Consider the following 18070-nt stretch of genomic DNA (forward strand, 5'->3'; position numbering starts at 1 on the left):
CTGCTAGGTGCTTCTTTGTGTGCAGTACCCCATCGTTGCTATGGGGAGGAAGTCCTTTTTCCCAACAGTGGGGTTTTGTTCAGAAGGAGTAGCTGTTCAAAATGTAAAGGAAATGGCAGGCTTTTATAAGCCATCTTACTGAAATCGTTAGAGCAATCAGGGAAAAAGAAACAAAAAGGAGACCAGATCCTTGGCTTGTCCAGATTCTTTAAAATAGAGTAACACCCTACTTGGATTAGATTTGAATTAGACTTGGTCTGCTGGATGCACATCATTAAAAACCTGAGTTACTGAAGGAAGGCAGGTCTGGATGGCCACAGGAGGATGTAACTGCTGGAGCAAGTGAGAGAAGCCCCACGAGGCAAGGTCTGATTGAGAGCATCATCTTCCAGGCTTATCTCATCCTTGTTAGAGGAGCCTGACAGCTCTGGCAGCGTCTTCAGGGGGAAGAAACGTGGTCTTGATTGTCCAGACTATGATCCTTGTCCTCCCAGGTGCTGAGCAAACTCTTGTTGATGGTCCTTAATTCCCAATTAAGCCAATGAGCCCTCACTCCCAGAGCCCCAGAAAGCATCGAGGCATTTCAGTCCCTTTGAATTCAATCTAATTTAAGTGCTCCACGCCTTTGAAGATCCACTTGTCAAGTCTTCTTGTACTGGTGATGCTCAGAGGAATATGCCTGAAAGGTGTAGTAAGAGATGAAACAAGTTTTTCAATGCTTTTAAACTTCTTCAGGTGCATTCAGTGTTTTTCAGAAGTTTGATACAGGGATGTTAGCTAGCAGATATAGACAATTTGATCTTTTTTGAAGGGTTTTCCAGTCAGAACATTTGTCTTAAATCTTCTATTTTTTAACTTACTTGTGTTTAAGAAATTAGTTTCATTTAAAGACCATGCCAGATACCATCTGTGGGAATGAAATGAGTCATAAGGTATTAATTCTGATTTTGATCACAGAAAACCCTCAGTGTGCTTATAGCAACCAGGACTTGGCTTTAGGTTTTAAAGTCCCATCTTCTCAAATTCCAACTAATTTTCCACTTAGCAGCTTCCTATCACCAGCTGAGATGCCAAATACAGTGCATAGGAAAGGAATCTTTGAAAACAATCCTAACATTTATTTCCCAATATGTTGGTCATTTTATGCCATGCTTGCTCCCTTCTTTTTTAACTTCCTGTTTTGATCTTTGGTTTTCCTTACTAAGACTTAGCTCCAGCCTGGTTTTCTGCTTTTCATACCTTACTGCTGCCCTGTTTGCTGTCCTCTTTCATGGCCTAGGACAGCTAAATCTTATCAGAGGCAGCAATAAACACTGCAGATTTTTTTTTCAAAAGTCATAGATATTGTACATTGTTGTTCCTTTTTACCTTTGCCTGTAGGAGCTCATGAAAACTGTAGTCCTTGCTGGACTGGAAGATAGGCAGATGGAGGTTGGGGAAGATTTTACTGCAAGTATTTTCATTTGCTGTTGCTGTGCCTTGTTGAGGAAATGTTTAGCACGGTTCTCACTGATTTGAACTCTAATTATGGCTTCACATGTGCAGGTGACTCTGCTGAAAGGCACTGGGGCATGGACCAAGGCCACAGAGCAGGGGTGCTGCACTCACAGAGGAGCTCCTTGGCCCCACTGCTTGGTTTGTGGCAAGGCAGAGTGAACAGTGGTTCAGAGCCCAAAGACTCCATTTACACAGGGTTTTGTTACTGCCACGGTGGCTTGGTTAAGTCCTGTCTGGATAAACCAACTTCCTGCTTTGGCCTCCACCTGCCAGTTTTGGGGTATACCTGTGCTTGTCTTCAGAAGGTGATCTGGAGCAGGATCCCAGCTTAAACGGTCAGAATTGTCTTCAGAGTGTGACTGCCTGAGCTCTGCATGGAGGCTGGCCTCTAACTCAGCTGGTTGAGAAGGGCATGCAAACGAGTGGTGGGACTGCCTCCTGCCCTGTGGATGTCCCAGTGCCATCAGATCCTTCCTTTGCCATTCCTTACATGAAGCTCTTTGGGACACACTCTGTCTCTTACTTTGTACCATGATTGGTGCTCTGATTGTGACAACTGAGTATTGTCCAGTGCAGTTATAATGCAAAAATCCCTCTAGTCATACTAAAACTGAAGGCTTCAGTAAATTAGCCATGGAAACCTGTATAAAAAACGCCACAGTTTTGCTAGCCAAGGAGAACCAGAGCTGCAGGTGAGGACTGACTGTTCTCCCTGTGCCCTGTCTCCAGCTGAAGGGGCTTGGACTGTTTGTGCCTGTGGGCAAGGTGAAAGTTCCCAGGGGGTATCTGTTGGGGTCACACCTCTTTCTTTTTCCAACGGTGTCTTGCAACTGAAATCATGTTAGCACAAAGATATTTCCTGGTCATAAAATATATCCCCCTCCTCATTTGTGCACTGTGAGGCTGCATACAGCAACAGGTGTTTATGGACATCAAAATGCACATGTGCTGTCAGGTACAATACCAGAGAAGAATCTCGATCCAGCAAGGAGCAGAGTATAAAATCCTGGTGCCGCCCTACAATCTCCCACGTCTATTTTTCTGTCATCTGATGTTTCCTCTGTTGGTCTGGTAATACAGACTTCAGTACAGCATCATCCCTATTTTATGAACAGGAAAAGTGCTGCTGGGAATCCCAAAGATGGAGTCACCAGCGTAGTAGCAGGCACCTACTGCCTGAGTGGTCTCAGGGTCACCCAGGGCAATGGGGTTACTGCCCGAGTCACTGGAGAACAGAAAAAAGCCTGAATCCGGCAAATTGCAGAGTCAAGGGTGGCAGGAGGTGAGGAATATCTGGGGTGCTCTTTTGGTTTTAGAAAGTACTTCTAACCTTCCATATTAACAACTTGTGGCATCTCAGACTGCTAAAGTTACCTGTGAAGGAATTTTACCTATTTATTGATAAGTAGCTCAAGTACTGACCCAAGTTGATAAGGGCTGTGATCATTCTGGTTAATAAAGGCAGAGTTGCTGTATTTTACCACCTACTGTGGCTTGTTTGATCATCATACTGCTCAGTACTGAAACTCACTGAGTGCAGCATTTTTGTTGGTTCAATTTATATGTTTCTCTACTGAAAAACTTGAATTTAGCCCTAGGAACTGAGCCATCCACCCCCGTATAATCATCTTTGTTTCAAGACAAGATAATTAAGCGAGAATTGAATCAGCTCATTGCATAAAGATGTTACCTATAAAATACACAGTATGTTTATTAAATGTATCTTTTGCTTTGCATCTTCAAAGCCCTATAATAGTTTCCATTGAATCAGTGTCATTGTGGCGGTTTGTTTTATGCAGCAGAAATTCCATTAGCATCAAAAGCTTGGAATTTATTTTTTTTTCATGGACAATTAAAAATGCAAGTATAAACTTCTAAGGATTTTCAGTAGTCCCTGTTTTGGGGCCTGGGCCTCAGTGTATTTGATGTTACCATGACGTGTTTGGGGTTAATTTGATTTAAGAAAAGAGAGGGAGGTAACAAACAATGTCCAGTTATTGTCAGCCAAAAGGAAAGTTTTGTCTCCATTAATCCTAGAACAGTGAAGCAGAACTGGATTTGTTTTAGCCTGTTAGAAAAAGATGTTGTTCTGCAGCAGTACCACAAGAGGGTGGTTAAAGAGAGCCTGAAACACGTGTAGGCTGTCCTGGAAGACAGGATGGCTCTGCTGTTCTGGGCAAGGTGAATGTAGCTGTAAATTATTTTTATGACAGTCTGCTCTGTGAGGAGCTCTCCTGTTCCCCTGTGGATGTGACAGAAATCCCAGCGGTGCAGTGGCAGACACTGTCCAGGCTGACTAAAGAGTGACCTTACTCTGTCACATTTAATACAAGGGACTAGAAGTGGTCCATACCCAGAGCATTCAGCTCAGTAGAGGCAATTGTATTTTGGAGAGTTTGGTTTAAATTGCATGGTGCTACAGTCCAGCAACAAAGCACATTGTGCCTGTGTTAAGATAATAAAAGATGCATCTCTGCAGGAAATAGTACATACAGAATGAGTTAATGTATGTCAGCTCAAGCAGTTGGACTCAATGATCCTTGTGGGTCCCTTCCAACTCAGATGATTTTGATTCTGTTCTCTGACCTCCTCAAACCCTCAGCAGATCTGTCTATTTTTGCCATTAGCTAGCTTTTGAAAGAAGTAGCCAAGAACCAAGCAAGAGATTGCTTCATTTGGAGATGGGGAAAGAAATTAATGCCAGATTTTCTAAGGACATAGATTAAAATGGTTTATTGAAAATCACCAGAGCTGTCTGCATCATACCAGCAGAAAGCTTGGCTCTGGTTTTTCCTTTTCTATCCTCATTGCCCTTGCCGTGTGAGTGGAGAGCCAACCCTTCTCCTGACTCTCCCGAGGGATGTGTGGCCTGAGGAGCAGCAGAGCATGGCCCACATGGCTCCGGCTGCTGTCTGGCCAGAGGAGGGGCACAGTGGAGCCTTCCTCTCCCTCCCCACACTGCCCACAGCAAGTGCTGGACAGTGCTATGTCTGCAGGGTCCCAGCTGGGTGTCTGAAAGGAGCCAGCTGGTCCCAGGGCACTGTGGTGTGAACTCGGGGCTGCTCGGAGGAGAACTGAGCTCTGCCTCCTCAAAGCGGGATCCTGGGGACCAGCGCTGCTCACCTGTCACACAGCAGGTAAGAACAGCGTTTTCCATGATCTGAGTGCAGTGAGGAGATGGGGGCTCACACCTGCACACCCCAGAGAGGGCAGGGGCACCTCAGCACCCCCATAATGGGGGTTCCCCCAAGGCAGAGTCTCACAGAAAGAGTGCTTGGGCATTGAGATGGCCTGACCAAAGAGCTGGTGGGGTCACCATCCCTGGAAGTGTTTAAGAAAAGACTGGATGTGGCACTTAGTGCCATGGTCTAGGTGACAAGGTGGTGTCAGGTCATAGGTTGGACTCAGTGATCTCAAAGGTGTTTTCCAACCTCGTTGATTGTGTGATTCTGCAATTCTGTGGTTCAGTGACTGGCAGCCCTGGTGAACATATCTCATCCACCTCACAGCGTTAGCACTGGGGCTTGTTGTCAGCGGAGTCATGCTATGATAGTCATTATGGTTTTAAATGACTCATTTTCCACTTAACTGTATTATTGTGGCTTACAGAGCATCTGGAGCTTTGCAGCAGTAAATACATCACTGACTACTACAGCAATGTACTAATCTGTGGCTTTGAAGAATCTCTTTAACAAAATACAGCCGGGGCAGGCAGGTGTTGGTGCCTGTGTGGGCCAGCCCTGCTCTCTGGGGCACCTGTCCTACCAGACCAAAACACGGCTGATGCTCATGTGCTTGCAGGAACCCGTGGAGCATCTTTAGAGCAATTTGATACCGCCTGAATTTGGCATTTTTGTAGAAGAAAATGAGAGATTCTTGTCAGATACACACGAGGAACCGTGTACTGCTGTGGAGGCAGGCCTGTGAGGTGTTGGTGTATTGGGGAACAACACGGGTGTGCCCTGAGCAGTCCGTCCTGAATGGTCGGAATAGTCCCCTGCTAATATAAGGTCCCTTGCTAACATAACTAAGGACTCATGATACCACATTGTATTATTTTATGTTTTTTCTCCTGAGCTCCCGCAGGCACGGCCCGGGATGGAGCTGCAGAGGGCAGTGTGGGAGAGGGAAAGCGCGCCCAAGATGGCGGCCGCGCTGTGAGGCACTAGAGGGAGATCGCGGGCTGGAAAATGGCGTGTGGGGCCGGATCGAATCCTCGGATGGATGGATGGGATGGATGGATGGATCCCGCCTGCCACGAGCTCTCCTGCCGGGCTGCAGAGAGGCGGCAGCCGGCGCCTCTCCCTTGGGCAGCCGTGCCTCGTTCTCTGCACAGGTCTCAGCATGTCCCGCTTGCCGTGTCGGAGCTGCGCCGTGCTCGGCTGCGAGTCAGGCTGCCATTCATTTTATAAAGGCGTTTTGAGAAACATCTTGAGAAATGCAGCACGTTGAAGCACAGGCTGGAAAAAAACACATCGTCTAGAAGTTCATGTGTCGCCTGAGGTGATGGAAAAATGAAGTGGGAAAAGGAGCAGGTGCGACAGGCTGGGGTTTACATGCGTTCATTTACTTGCCATAAAATGAGTCATCAAACGCGGTTCTTTCTCTGTCAGCTCCTCTGAACGATGGCCCCGGGCTTTGGTCCCCGGTGGAAGGATAAACTGGAGACAGCAACGGAAGAACAGGAGAAGGTCACTATCGTGGGCTGCAGCTCCACATAAATCTGGTCAAAAGAAAGAATTAAAGAAAGGAAGAAAGCTTGTTTAGGGAGGGGAAGGAAACTCCCTACAAATCCTCTCCCTCTTTTGAAATTTTTGTCACCCTATTCACCTTGTTGCCTCTTCCCCAATAACCTTTGTAATTTCACACTTTTAACTTTAAAAGAAAGCAAGATGCTGGGGTATAAGGGAAAGGCTTTGGTGGTTTATTTCTTCACATAAGTTGTGTTTTGTTAGACAGGTTTGAGTTGAAAAAGTTTCTCTTCCTGAACACCATTGTGACACATTTGGACAATACTCCTGGGCATGGAGTGACTCTTGGGGATGGGGCTGTGCAGGGCAGGGATTGGACTCTGATCCTTGTGGGTCCCTTCCAAACCAGCAGATTCTGAGTACATATTAAAGCCTAATGGTTTGTAACCAAAATAATTACATTTAAGCCTGGGGGTAACTGGTTTTTGACTCTTTACTGTAGGAGCTGGACTGGATGATCCTGATGAGCCCGTTCCAACTCAGTGCATCCTGTAATTCTGTGACATGGACTCGGTGGCTGAAGCATCCTGTGGGGCTGGGGGACAGCAGGACAGCAGGGACAGGCAGTGGTCACTCATTTCTGACTCAGGGTGGGCTGCATCCTCCACCTGGGGTGGAAGAACCAGGACCTCCAGCATTTTTGAACAGGAAATTGTGTGTGCCCCATTGCTGTGTACATTTACTGTGATGGTGGGACTCGTGAACTCTGGTACCATGGGGACACAGCCAGACTGTGTGGAATTAGACATAAAATTTCTTCTCACACCAATTGTGAGCAGGTAAATTAAGTGTGTATTGTTCTGTAGTGTGTTCATTCAGATGATTACATATTTTAAAATTTGATTCCAAAGCAAAGGACCAGAGGCTTCAGATTTGATATCTGTTTCTCTCTTAAGAGGAACATTGAGAATCAGTGACTGTTTTTTTCCTCTGATAAGACTCTCTCCTCTTTGCCTCTTGTAAAGAACTTTTTCATCTATTATTAGGAATTCTATATGAGAGGTTTCATCATGGTCTTTTTGGTTGTTACTTTTTCTTCCCCTGTTACAATTTCTAATGCTCATTAGCAATGTAAGTCTATAAAATAAGTCTATTCTGGAGATTATTTAGCTTTATCTTGAATTTGGAGGGATTACAATCAAAGTGGGCATTGGATTTTAAGAATTACCCTGTAATGAATGCAAGAGCTCTGTGTCACTGCGAATTCTAAACTCTGTCAACTTGTTCCCTGCCTCTGCAGCTTTGGCTTAGCAAACTTTGCTCTGAATAGTCCCATGACTACTTGATGAAACAGAGAACAGTCTGTTTCTAGTAAATCTCACATAGAGTAGGTGGATCTCTGTCTAACTTATCATTCACATGAGTTTCTATGAAATTCTGACATCTGGACTATTGTGGGATCAAACTGGGCTTTGTTTCTGTGCATATCCCTTTGACAACCTTTCCCCCCAAATGTGCAGGACTGAATTTCCCTGTTACTGAAGGGCTAAACCAGGATTGCTCTTGACTTTCCTTTCCGAAATACCTTGCACACAAACGCCTGCAGTATTCTGGTGTGTGAGCTCAGCACTTTGCCAAACCTGGGAATCCAAGTGAAAAACAAAAGACAGCTCTGCAACACTACACTTGGTGATTCATGCTTTTGATTTTCATTTTAAATGTGTCCCATCAGAGAAACTTCACACTTAACTCATCAAGAGAGCAAAATATATTGGTGGGGACAAAAGACAAAATGTGATGATAAAGTTTAAAATTGTAGTGTTGTCTTTTATCTAGAACACTGCATTCGAGTTTTGGCTCTATAGAGGAAGATTGGTCTCCTGTTTTCTTGTCTTTTTGGCATGTGGCTGTCTTCAGGAAGTTCAGGTGGATTCTTTGGATGGCTTTTCTATTGGCAAATACAGGGCTAGCACCTGTGTAATATCTGGTGTAAAAAAACAGTGCCGTAACTTTAGGCTGGGGAAGGATTTTGTGTGGGGATTTTTATGCTTTGGAGCAAGGGACACAGGATGATCTAAGTGGGAGATGAACAGAAGATCTAAAAGGAAATAAATAGGAACTCAGTTGTAAAATAAAAAGTTTTTCATGTGAATTTTTGAACCTGCAATGTTGCAAAGACAGAGGCTGATGATGTGTGTGAATCTTTTCTTCCTGTATGTAGCTGAAAACCTGTTGAAGGTAATCATAAACTTTCTCACTGCTGAACACCAGAGAAACCCCAGGAGTTCCTGAATTTGTCACAGGTATGGAAAAGTTTTTTAGTAATGTTTTGGGAAAAGTTAGAGCAAAATCATCTATTTTGATTGATTCAGTAAAGCTGAACAGGCAGTCTGCCAAGGGCACTATTTTGGGGTTGTGATGCTCTAATTCACCTTTGCAGGTTAGTAGGAGACTCAGATTTCCATAATGTTTCTGAAACCAAAATGAGCCTAATTATCCAGATTTTCTCATGTGCATTATCCATTGTATCTCTATCCTGTGGATTTATGAACACGGTAAACAGGAAAAGTTTCTCTTTGGGTGGGGAAGGATGTTCTTCTGATAACTTTTAAAGACTCAACAGGAAATGTAATTTTGAAATGTTTACCCGAAGTGAAGTAATAGTTTCTAATGCCCCAGCACAGCCACAGTCTGAGGTTGTTTGCCAGCAGGGCAAGCAGAGAGCTGGGACCATACCAGCTTCGGGAAGCAGAGTTCAGGCTCTCTGTGGATCCCAGTTTTCCTGAGTGCATTCCAGAACAAGCCAAGCCTCTCCAGACTGCTAAGTCAAGACCTGGGTCTTTGCAGTAACCAGACTTTCCGGTTCCCAAAATGCTGACATATATCAGTCCAGAGGATCCCAAAGAAGTTTGTACTGAGAGTATCTTCCTTTGAATTATGGCCAAAGGCTCCTTTCTCATATTTTCCCTGAAGGGTGCACAGACCTTGAATTTGAAAGTTCTGCCAGTTTCAGTAGACACAACTTTCCTAAGGCTGGTGCTGCAGAGTTAAACCAAATAGCCCTTCAGGTGATTTATGTGTCTGTTCTGCCTGTGATGTTGTGAAATCCCTGCAGCCTGAGAGTCCAGGGGGAACTGGCCCCTGTTGTTGGGAGAGACTATATTCCAGGAAACATTTTCATTTTGATTCATTACCTTTTTCCAATGTTCTCCTGGAAATTTTTCATCAGCTCTAATTCTGCCTCGTGTGCTTTGGTAGCAAACACCTCAGGGCCCTGGCTGGCACACAGAATGTGTGTGTGTGGCACTCAGCCCTGGTTTGGGCAAAGCCTAAAGGCCACCACAGAGCTCCAGCTCCTCAGCGAGCCCTGTGCCTGGCTGAGGGTTATCCTCCACCACAGGGAGCAAATCATATCTGGCTCAAAGAGTTTGGTGCTTTCCTTAGGAGCTCACAGAGCTGCAGAAATGCCAGGTGAAGGGGAATTGTTGCCTACCCCAGCAGGAGGGTGCTTCACCCCAGAGCAGCAGCTGCATGTTGTGCCATGCTGACCTCAGCTGTCCCTGTGAGCTATTGGGTTGTTCAGATTTGCTTAGCTTTGGCTCTGAGTCACCTGTGCCAGGTTCTGTAATGCAGGAAAAGATGGCCCAGGTACAGAACAGCCAAGACTGTGCAAAGGGTACAGCTGTGTTACAACAGGATGGGCTTTGTTGCCAGGTTTTCATGATTTAAGGGTTACAGTTTTTTCAGGCAGTAAAGAAGCACTGTGAGGTGGGATTTGATGGATGCTCAGACAAATAGCTTTCAGGTGAGCTTTGCCCACTGATAGAAGGTGATGGCAGAGGTGGAAATGTGCAGGTGTTTGCTCTTAGGCTGCTGAACTCTAAGCCTGAAGTGGCTTGGAGTGAGGGGGCTGGGAGGTTTGTTCCCTTCCTTCTCTTCCTCTATCTATCCTAAACCGGGTCAGGGTACAGTTGAATAAATTTAGTATCTCACTGAATCAAGAGAGTAGTTGAAAACTTGATGGTACACACTGAGGACAGAGCTTTGTCCATCTTGGGGAGAATGTTTTTATTCCCCAGAGTCTCAAGTCCCCTTGAGCTTTGCTGATACCTTGTATATGTTGAGCTGATTGTTAAATGGTCAAAGTGGCCTGTTTGTTTAGTGTCTCTGTGTCTCACAAACTAAAGAGTTGTTTTGTTTGTTTTGGGATTTTGTCATATCTCTAAGAACAGTTTATAAATGGGGAACCTAATCACAGAAACATGAAGTTCCAGACTGTATGGAGCTGGTAGAGGAAGAGAGGATGAGCCCTCACCTCTGGTTGCCCAAGTCCATCCTTGTCACCAGCCTGGCTGGCACCACTGCAGTGCTGATATTTCCAATACCCAGGTGACTCAGGAGTTAGGAAGGAGGGATCAGAGTGGCACATCCAGCCCCAGAGCTGGTTCCTTCAGACCATGAATGACTTAAGGGTTTGAGGAATTCATTCTAACACTGCAGGTGCTTAGGCTGCTCTTTACACGAACAAAGACTTATCCCTTCTGGGTTGCACTGTAGCATTTTTGCATGCCCTAAATTCACTTAATTTTAACCTAATCTCTCTGTATTTTTTTAGTGTTTCTGTGCAAGTACCACATTGCTGTCTCAGCAGTAGTAGTGAGGAGTTGAAAGGAGTTAATTGTGCTGTGTAGCTTAATGCCTTATGGTTTATTATTAAGAATAAAGACAAGCGCTCCACTATTTTATCTCTAATGTGCAGTTAACTTAATTCCTAATCCTCTGAAGAGATGGTTTTCTTCTCAACATTTTGCCTTCTGCCTTACTTTCAAGCTGCACGTGAAACTTAAAAGCTGAAATGCTCAGTGCAGAGAGAATTTTAATACATGCATGCATAAATCAGTCTTCATGAGCTTCACCTTAACCATTCAGGAAGAGTTTTCCTTTTCTCTGTGCTTACCTGGCACATAATAATAAGCAATAATATTGCTTATTATTGCTCAGCAGGCTGCTTTGCTGCTCCTTGTGTGTGCAGTGGCCACCAAGTCATGGTGCTGTGCACACATGGCCGTGGGTTGATGGGATGTGAGCTCTGTTCTTCCCATTAAGTGTTGGGAATTGTCTAAAATTCCTGTTCCTCCTCAGCTGGGAGTTCTCTTTGCGTGGCTGCTGCCTCCTCCCCGTTATTTCCACAGCTCCCTGCTCAATCCAACTGCAGGAATATTCACTGAGGACAAGGGGGCTGTGCTAGGAGTTAATAAGCTCATGCAAGTAGCTACAGTGTTACAAGGATGGTTTTATTCCTTGTCAGTGTATTACAATGCAAAGGTATTTAACAAACAATTTAACAAGCAGAACTTTGGCATTGTCATGTTTTCACTTGTGGAGAAACTTGACCTTGTTCATTCTCTAGGGTGAACGCTCCAAAAATTCCAAGATGACATCTGTGCTCAGGTTCAGTTTTCAAAATTACATAGTCACCAAACCCCATTGTTTTAGAGGATTGTTTTCATTGCTCCTCTCTTTTAGGTAAAGTGAATTTTAGCTTCTTGCAATCTTTCTGTTCCACCAGCACATTGATCTTGCTCCACTCAGCTAATTGGATTAACTCATTTGCTATATTTATTGTACAGTATTGATTTGATAATACCAATCTTCCATCGCAATGTAATCTCATATTTTCTCCAGTCTCAAAGCAGGCCTGCTAAATGCCCCTCGTGCCCCACCTTTGCACTTGGACTTCACATAAAATCACAGCAGTGATTAGAAGCTCTGAGGCTAATCAGGCTCTTCCCTGCAGGCCTGATGTGCCTTGCTGCCTTCATAAGCACTGAAGGCTAAGATAAAGGTGTTGGATGATGTTCCCACATCTCTTAATTGCTGCTCCACGCTGCCACAAGTGACCTTCCAAAACCTTGTGTTTCTGCCAGTGGTCAGTCACTTGGGTGCTCAGCTTTGGTACCTTTGGGGAAAGATAAATACCTCAAATATTTGCTTGCCTGTGCTCTCTCCTCAAATGTTCAAACTTCTGAGCTCAACATCCAAGTTCCCTGGTGACCTGTGAATATCTCCAGGTGTCTAAAGCATATAAATCTTCATCTTTCATAAAGTCAAGAAATGCTTGCTGTGAGGCAGTTTGAATCACTGAAATTAGCAGCAGCTTTTCAGGAATTGTGGCATGACAGAATCTGTGTAGATCCTGTCTAAAGAAAGGGTTTTGCTGTTTGACAGTCAGGTGAGTAAGCTCAAGTACTTATGGATTCTGCAGAGTTTGAAACTTCATGTGCATCTTTATTTTGATTCCTGATAAAGCATGTTTGTTACGTAGACTGCATTCTCTAACAGCCTGGAATTGTGCTCTGGGCTGGTCAGTGGATCTTCAAATGAGCTGAGACTTTCTCCAGCCTAACCTGCCTTTGCTTGTCTTTGGGTGGCCTCATCTTTTGGGAGGCTCCAGCCGCCTGCCCCAGGTGAGGTGAGGACTGAGTGACCACCAAGGCTGATCCTTTGTGAGGAGCTACTTGAGATCCTGGCAGTTCTGCTGTCAGCTCCAAAACAGGACTCCAGTAATGGCTTATTTTGGCACAGGGGAGATGGGAAGCACAGTGCTCTGCCCGTCCCTTTTTGCCATTGATGCACAGGGCTTGTTCCCACTCACACTGGCTGTGCAGTCCAGAGCAGAGGGTGATGTGCTCACACATGGACACTGCAGGTGTAGGCAGTTTCATTTTCTGTCTCACTTTGCAGTTGCCACACAGTTTTTAAAGAACGTTTTCATTATTCTGTGGCAGTTGTGAGACCCTTCCATGGTTTGACAGCTTCTATGCCAAATCTATGCTCATCACACAGATGAATTTCTCTTTCAGTGTCAGCATTTCACTTTCCTGAGATCCAAAGCTTCAGCTTAAGCAATGAGAGGAAAACCATCAGAAAGTAACAGGCTGTAGATATGAGAGGTGTGTGGATGCTGTCACAGGAATGCCAATAGAAGATGTTATTTTGAGGGATTGGCAGGGGGGTGTTTATGCTATTTGACATTACATTGACTGAAAATTTGGTTATTTTCTTTAGAGTTTGAGTAGAAACAGCTAGATTGCTGAGAGGGGTGAGAGAAACACAGCAGAAAAACTGCTACTTGTACCTGCTCAATCTTAGCCATTCCTTGAGAAAATAAACCTTTTTCACTTCCTTCTCTTCTGACAGTTTATCTCTGACTGAGGTTTTTCTTCTATTTATTAATAAAAAAGTAACCTTACACCTTAGAGAAAGGATTAATACTTACTACTCTAACTTGCTAATTCCTCTCCCTACTTTGAAGGAACAGTGCAGTAGCTGACAGCAGGTTTTGGGAGGCCCAGCCCTGGGCTGTGGCTGGCTCAGGGACTGCAAACAAATGTGTGCTCAATCTGGGACTGTCTCCAAACATCAGTGCAAGGCTCTTGAAATGGGAATAGAAGTTATTTAGGGCAAGACTTAAAAGGAGCAGCTGAGGTCAAGGCTGACTTGTCTTGGTCAGCCTGGATAGGAGAAGGCTGAGGGGGCTCTCCTGGCAGGCTACACCTCCTTGGGGAGTCAGTGGAGGGGAGGTGCTGGTCTCACTCTGGTGACCCCAACAGGACATGAGGAAGTGCAGACTGGACACTGGGAAAGGCTCTTTGCTGAGAGGTGCTGGGTCCCTGGAACAGGTTCCCAAGGGAAGTGTCCATGGCACCAAGCCTGCCAGAGTTCAGGAAGCCATGGAGGACATGTCTAGGAGGTTTAGTTTATGGCAGTGCTGCAGGGAGTCATCCTCATGGGTCCTTCCCAGTGTGGGGGATTCTGTGATTCAGGAACATCCCATTCTCTTGTTTTATGGAGTAAACACTTTGCCAGACAAGCAAGCACCTCAGCTCAGCTGCCTGCACCCAGTGGAGGTACACTGGGGTGGAAGTGTCAGTCAGGTGTTCCTGAGTTGGGTAGAAACAGGCTCATTATGGCCTGGCAGCACTCACATCATGACACAAAAAGCCTCTTCTGAAAGGCTGCTGTGCACTCAGTAAGTTTGTTTTGAAAAACTGACCTTGTGAATTAGGGTTTGTTTCTTGTAGCAGCTTCTCTAGAATTAGGTCCTCCTTGGCAACTACCTGAGGAGCATGGATGTTGTCTGGTGCAATTTAGCACTGTCCAACACAGCATGACAGGGGTCTATTACTTCATCTCAGAGCAGCTAACAAGCAGAGAGTGTTTGGCAGTGTTAGATCAGGGGATTGGTGTTAAAAGCCAGATTATTAGAAAAATGGGGTAAGTTTTATAGACATGGAAGTGTCTGGTTGAGCAAAAATAACAGCTACCAGGTGGCTTGTGCTAACCAGGTAAATAGGGCTAAATTATGGTTTCAATGCAGAGCTTGTGGAGGATATCCAGCAATTTAATAAGCTCCAGGAGCACAAGAAATTCCTGAGGGCCCAGTCTTGCAATGCACTCTGCAAATGGACTTAATTGAGTTGTAATGAGGCCAGTTATGGGCAACTATTCCACCTGCATGCAGCTCATTGCAGGACTAGGTTCAAACTCATGAGTACAACATATGTTAGAGTATTAAAAAAAGTTCAAGTTGGCAGAAAGCATCAGAACACCTTATTTCTGCTTTAGTTCACATTGCTTTGAAATGCACCTCCCTGCAAAGGGGCTGCAGAGAGGAGCTGGCTGAACTCGGCCTGCACCAGGAATGTTTGGGATGAATCTTCTAAGTTGTTCATGATATGATCTGGCACAAAGTGATCCTGTTGAGAAATGAGGTGTCAGTCTGTAACTAAAAATTACCTGAGAAGAAATTGCTATAGGAAAAAGTTTGTGGTGGGCTTTTGGTCTTCAAAAGCCATGGAGCCCATGGACTGTTGAAAGTGTGGCACACTTGTGTGTTCCTGCTATAAACAGTTGGTTTTATTAATAAAAAGTAATATGTTCTTGTGTCCTTAAATATTAATAGCCAGCTGAGTATAGGAGAGGGTATACTGATCAATAATTTATTATTTTTTAATTCTTGACAGTGTTTACACACTGGCAGTTGAAAGGAAGAGCAAATACCTTCAAACTTTTATTTAGAAATAAAATTGGCTATGGGGCTGACAAATACTGCTGAGGATTGGGTTCCAATTTTGTGACAAATCAGAGGGGCTGACAAGCACAATTCCCTGAGTGGCATCTTGGAGGATGTGGTGCTGCAGTGATAACTTGTGCCTTACAATTTTCATCCTAAGATGCTTCCTCTGGAGATGAGAGAACCACTTTTCAGTAAAATGCATGATTTTATTTCATCACATTTGGGGTGGAAGGTAGGAAAAGTTTGGGGTTTCTTTATTAAAAGCAAGTTGAAGTTATTTAAACTGCATCCCACACATCAAGTGCTTTATTCCACACTGCTCTTACCCAATCCATTGAACTTGCCCTGAGGCTTACATGTAAGTCTCTGCTGAAATATAATAATTGCTGTCTAACCATATCTTAAATAGGTAAAAATGATCTATTGATACATAGTAAACAGAGATAACGAAATATTTTATTCATGTTTTCTGAAAGTCTCAATTATTTATATGGGGGTATCAATTAGAGTTTGCATTTAAACAGAATTCAGAGTAGTAGCATTCTGTTCACTTACTCTAAATTAGATGGCAGTATGTTTCACTTAATATAAATTGTGTGTGATTACTTACAATCAGTTTAAATCAATAAGTTTGTGATGGATTTTTACCCGGTGCTGTGGTTTCTCAGTAATAAATCCCTTGTTTAGTCCAGAAGGCATTGCTTCTTTTGGCAGCTTTCCATGCATTTCAGTAATGAGTATTGGATAGCACAGTTTCAGCAAATCAGCATTTAAGAAGGCAAAAAAAAAGCCCCTATGGAGGATACACACATTAAAAAAATCAATTTACCTCAACTAGTCCCAATTCAAATTAATAGAATACTCTGCTCTGAGAATCTTGGAGTCTGTTCCTTGTAGCAGAATTTTGTGTATATCCTGGCTTAATAGTGTGAAGGCAGGCAATGGGAATGTGGTCTGTGATTCAAAGGTTGGAAGCTCTGTTACGAAATCAGAGGACAGGTGTAGAATATTATTTTGCTTGGTTAACAGAGTCACAAGCTGGCCTGAATTGTTCCTGAGGTCGTGCCTCCCATCTGCACAAACCATTGTCCCTGCCCCAGAAGAGCAGACTCCCATGGACTGGAGGAGGATGCCCTGGAGAACTTGCATGGTGGTCACAGTGTGCAGTAAAAGATAGCCCAGCTGCAAAGCTGTTTGTGGTTGGCTTTTAACAGGACTGAGGAGAGAGCCCCAAGAGGCACCAGGCACTTAGGGTGGTGACATCCCAGATTCTGTTGGTCACCCTGAAATATGGTTTGCTGCTGAGATGAGTGTGGGGGTTATTGGTGAGTTCCTTAAAGATGAAGGAAGAGGTGAGAGAACAGGAGAGTGAGAGGGAAACTTAGCAGGGAGGGCCCAGGCTCTGCTCCAGGGCCCAGCAGTGGCACCAGAGGAACGGGCAGGGACTGAGCCCAGCAATTGCCCCTGCACAGGAGGCAGAACTTCTGCCCTGGGCAGTGCCCAACCTGAACAGGCTGCCCAGGGAGGGGCTGGAGTGTCCCTCAGCGGGGATATTCCAGAGCCACATGGACACAATCCTGTGCCCTGTGCTCTGGGATGGCCCTGCCTGAGCAGGGAGGTGGCACCAGTGACCCTCTGTGCTCCCTTCCAGCCTGACCCACTGAGGGATTTTGTAATGTGGGCTCTAGGGATGATGGAGCCCAGTGTCTTGGTTTGAAAGACAGATGTCTGCCAAGAAAGTCAGGAACCTCTTTTTAAAATGGAGAATGTAAACCCTCTCCCTCCAAATTATTATAATTTTAAAATTAAGGGGCTCTCAGGAAAAGATATGGGAATAGGAATAACAGTTCTTTACTAGGAAAATTTAAATAGAAATCCAGTATTACAAAGAACAAACCCAAAACACTGCCAGAGTCAGAATCCAAGCTGCCCCCGTCAGTCAGTCAGGGGTTGGTGCAGTGCCATTCCATGGTGGCTGCATCCTCCTGCAGTGACAGATGTGGTTCTGCTGGAGCAGGGCTCCTGCACAAGGTGCAGTTTTCCTCCAAAGCTCCAGGGATGATGTGCAAGGCTCTGGTTTTCCTCTGGGATCCAGTGGGAAAAGGCTGCTCTGCTGTTCCAAATCTCAGCTTTGATCTGGGTAGGAAATGTTTGGTTCCTGCCCCTGGCTGGAGCATCTCCCAATGGGATGATGGAATTTGATCAGCCCTGCCCTGGGACTGCATGGCCATGGACAGGAGAGATCTCCTGGAGGGAGGATGGGCTGTGGAAAGATAAAGAACACTGCCCCAGCTGGGTTAACACATGGCCCATTAGCAGAGGATATCTGCACAGAGATCAGGATCACTGCCCCAGCTGGGTTAACACATGGGGACAGAATACAAACTGCTGTCACATCCTGTATTGCAGCCTAAGACACCCAGTGACAGCCAGCCTGGCTGTGGCACCTCATGGGTACAAGGAATAATCTTCACCCCACTTACTGGTGAACTTCTGACAGAAAATCTTAGTCTAAAGCATTTCCCCATCTCAATCACAGGGGGATGGTGGCAGTAATTAATTGAGCCTGAGTGGAGAAATTGCTTTTCATATTCCCGAATGGAAAGCTCCTAGGCCAGGCAGCTGTTCCCCATCTCTCTGTGAGCTCTGTTCCTCACCTCATTCCTGCTCTGGTGTGAGCATCTGGATTGTTGGGCTCTCTCTCATTTCATGCCTGAACTCCTGGTTAGAAAAGGCACACACTAGCACAGTGCTGCTTCCTGAGCCTGAGCAGGCTTCACAAAGGAATTCTGAGAAGAAATAA

At 45.0% G+C, this 18070-nt stretch overlaps 1 long non-coding RNA gene across 1 annotated transcript; it reads left to right on the forward strand.

Moving 5' to 3' along the window:
• The first annotated feature begins 5619 nt into the window (after nucleotides 1-5619).
• LOC148221521 (uncharacterized) lies at nucleotides 5620-7653 on the forward strand. The gene is made up of 2 exons (XR_015807892.1): nucleotides 5620-6032; nucleotides 6691-7653. It is a non-coding gene; the product is annotated as an uncharacterized LOC148221521 (long non-coding RNA).
• The last annotated feature ends 10417 nt before the right edge of the window (nucleotides 7654-18070 follow it).

This window comes from Sturnus vulgaris, chromosome 21 (assembly GCF_052056855.1).
Source record: "Sturnus vulgaris isolate bStuVul1 chromosome 21, bStuVul1.hap1, whole genome shotgun sequence".
In the NCBI taxonomy this organism is placed as follows: Eukaryota; Metazoa; Chordata; class Aves; order Passeriformes; family Sturnidae; genus Sturnus; species Sturnus vulgaris.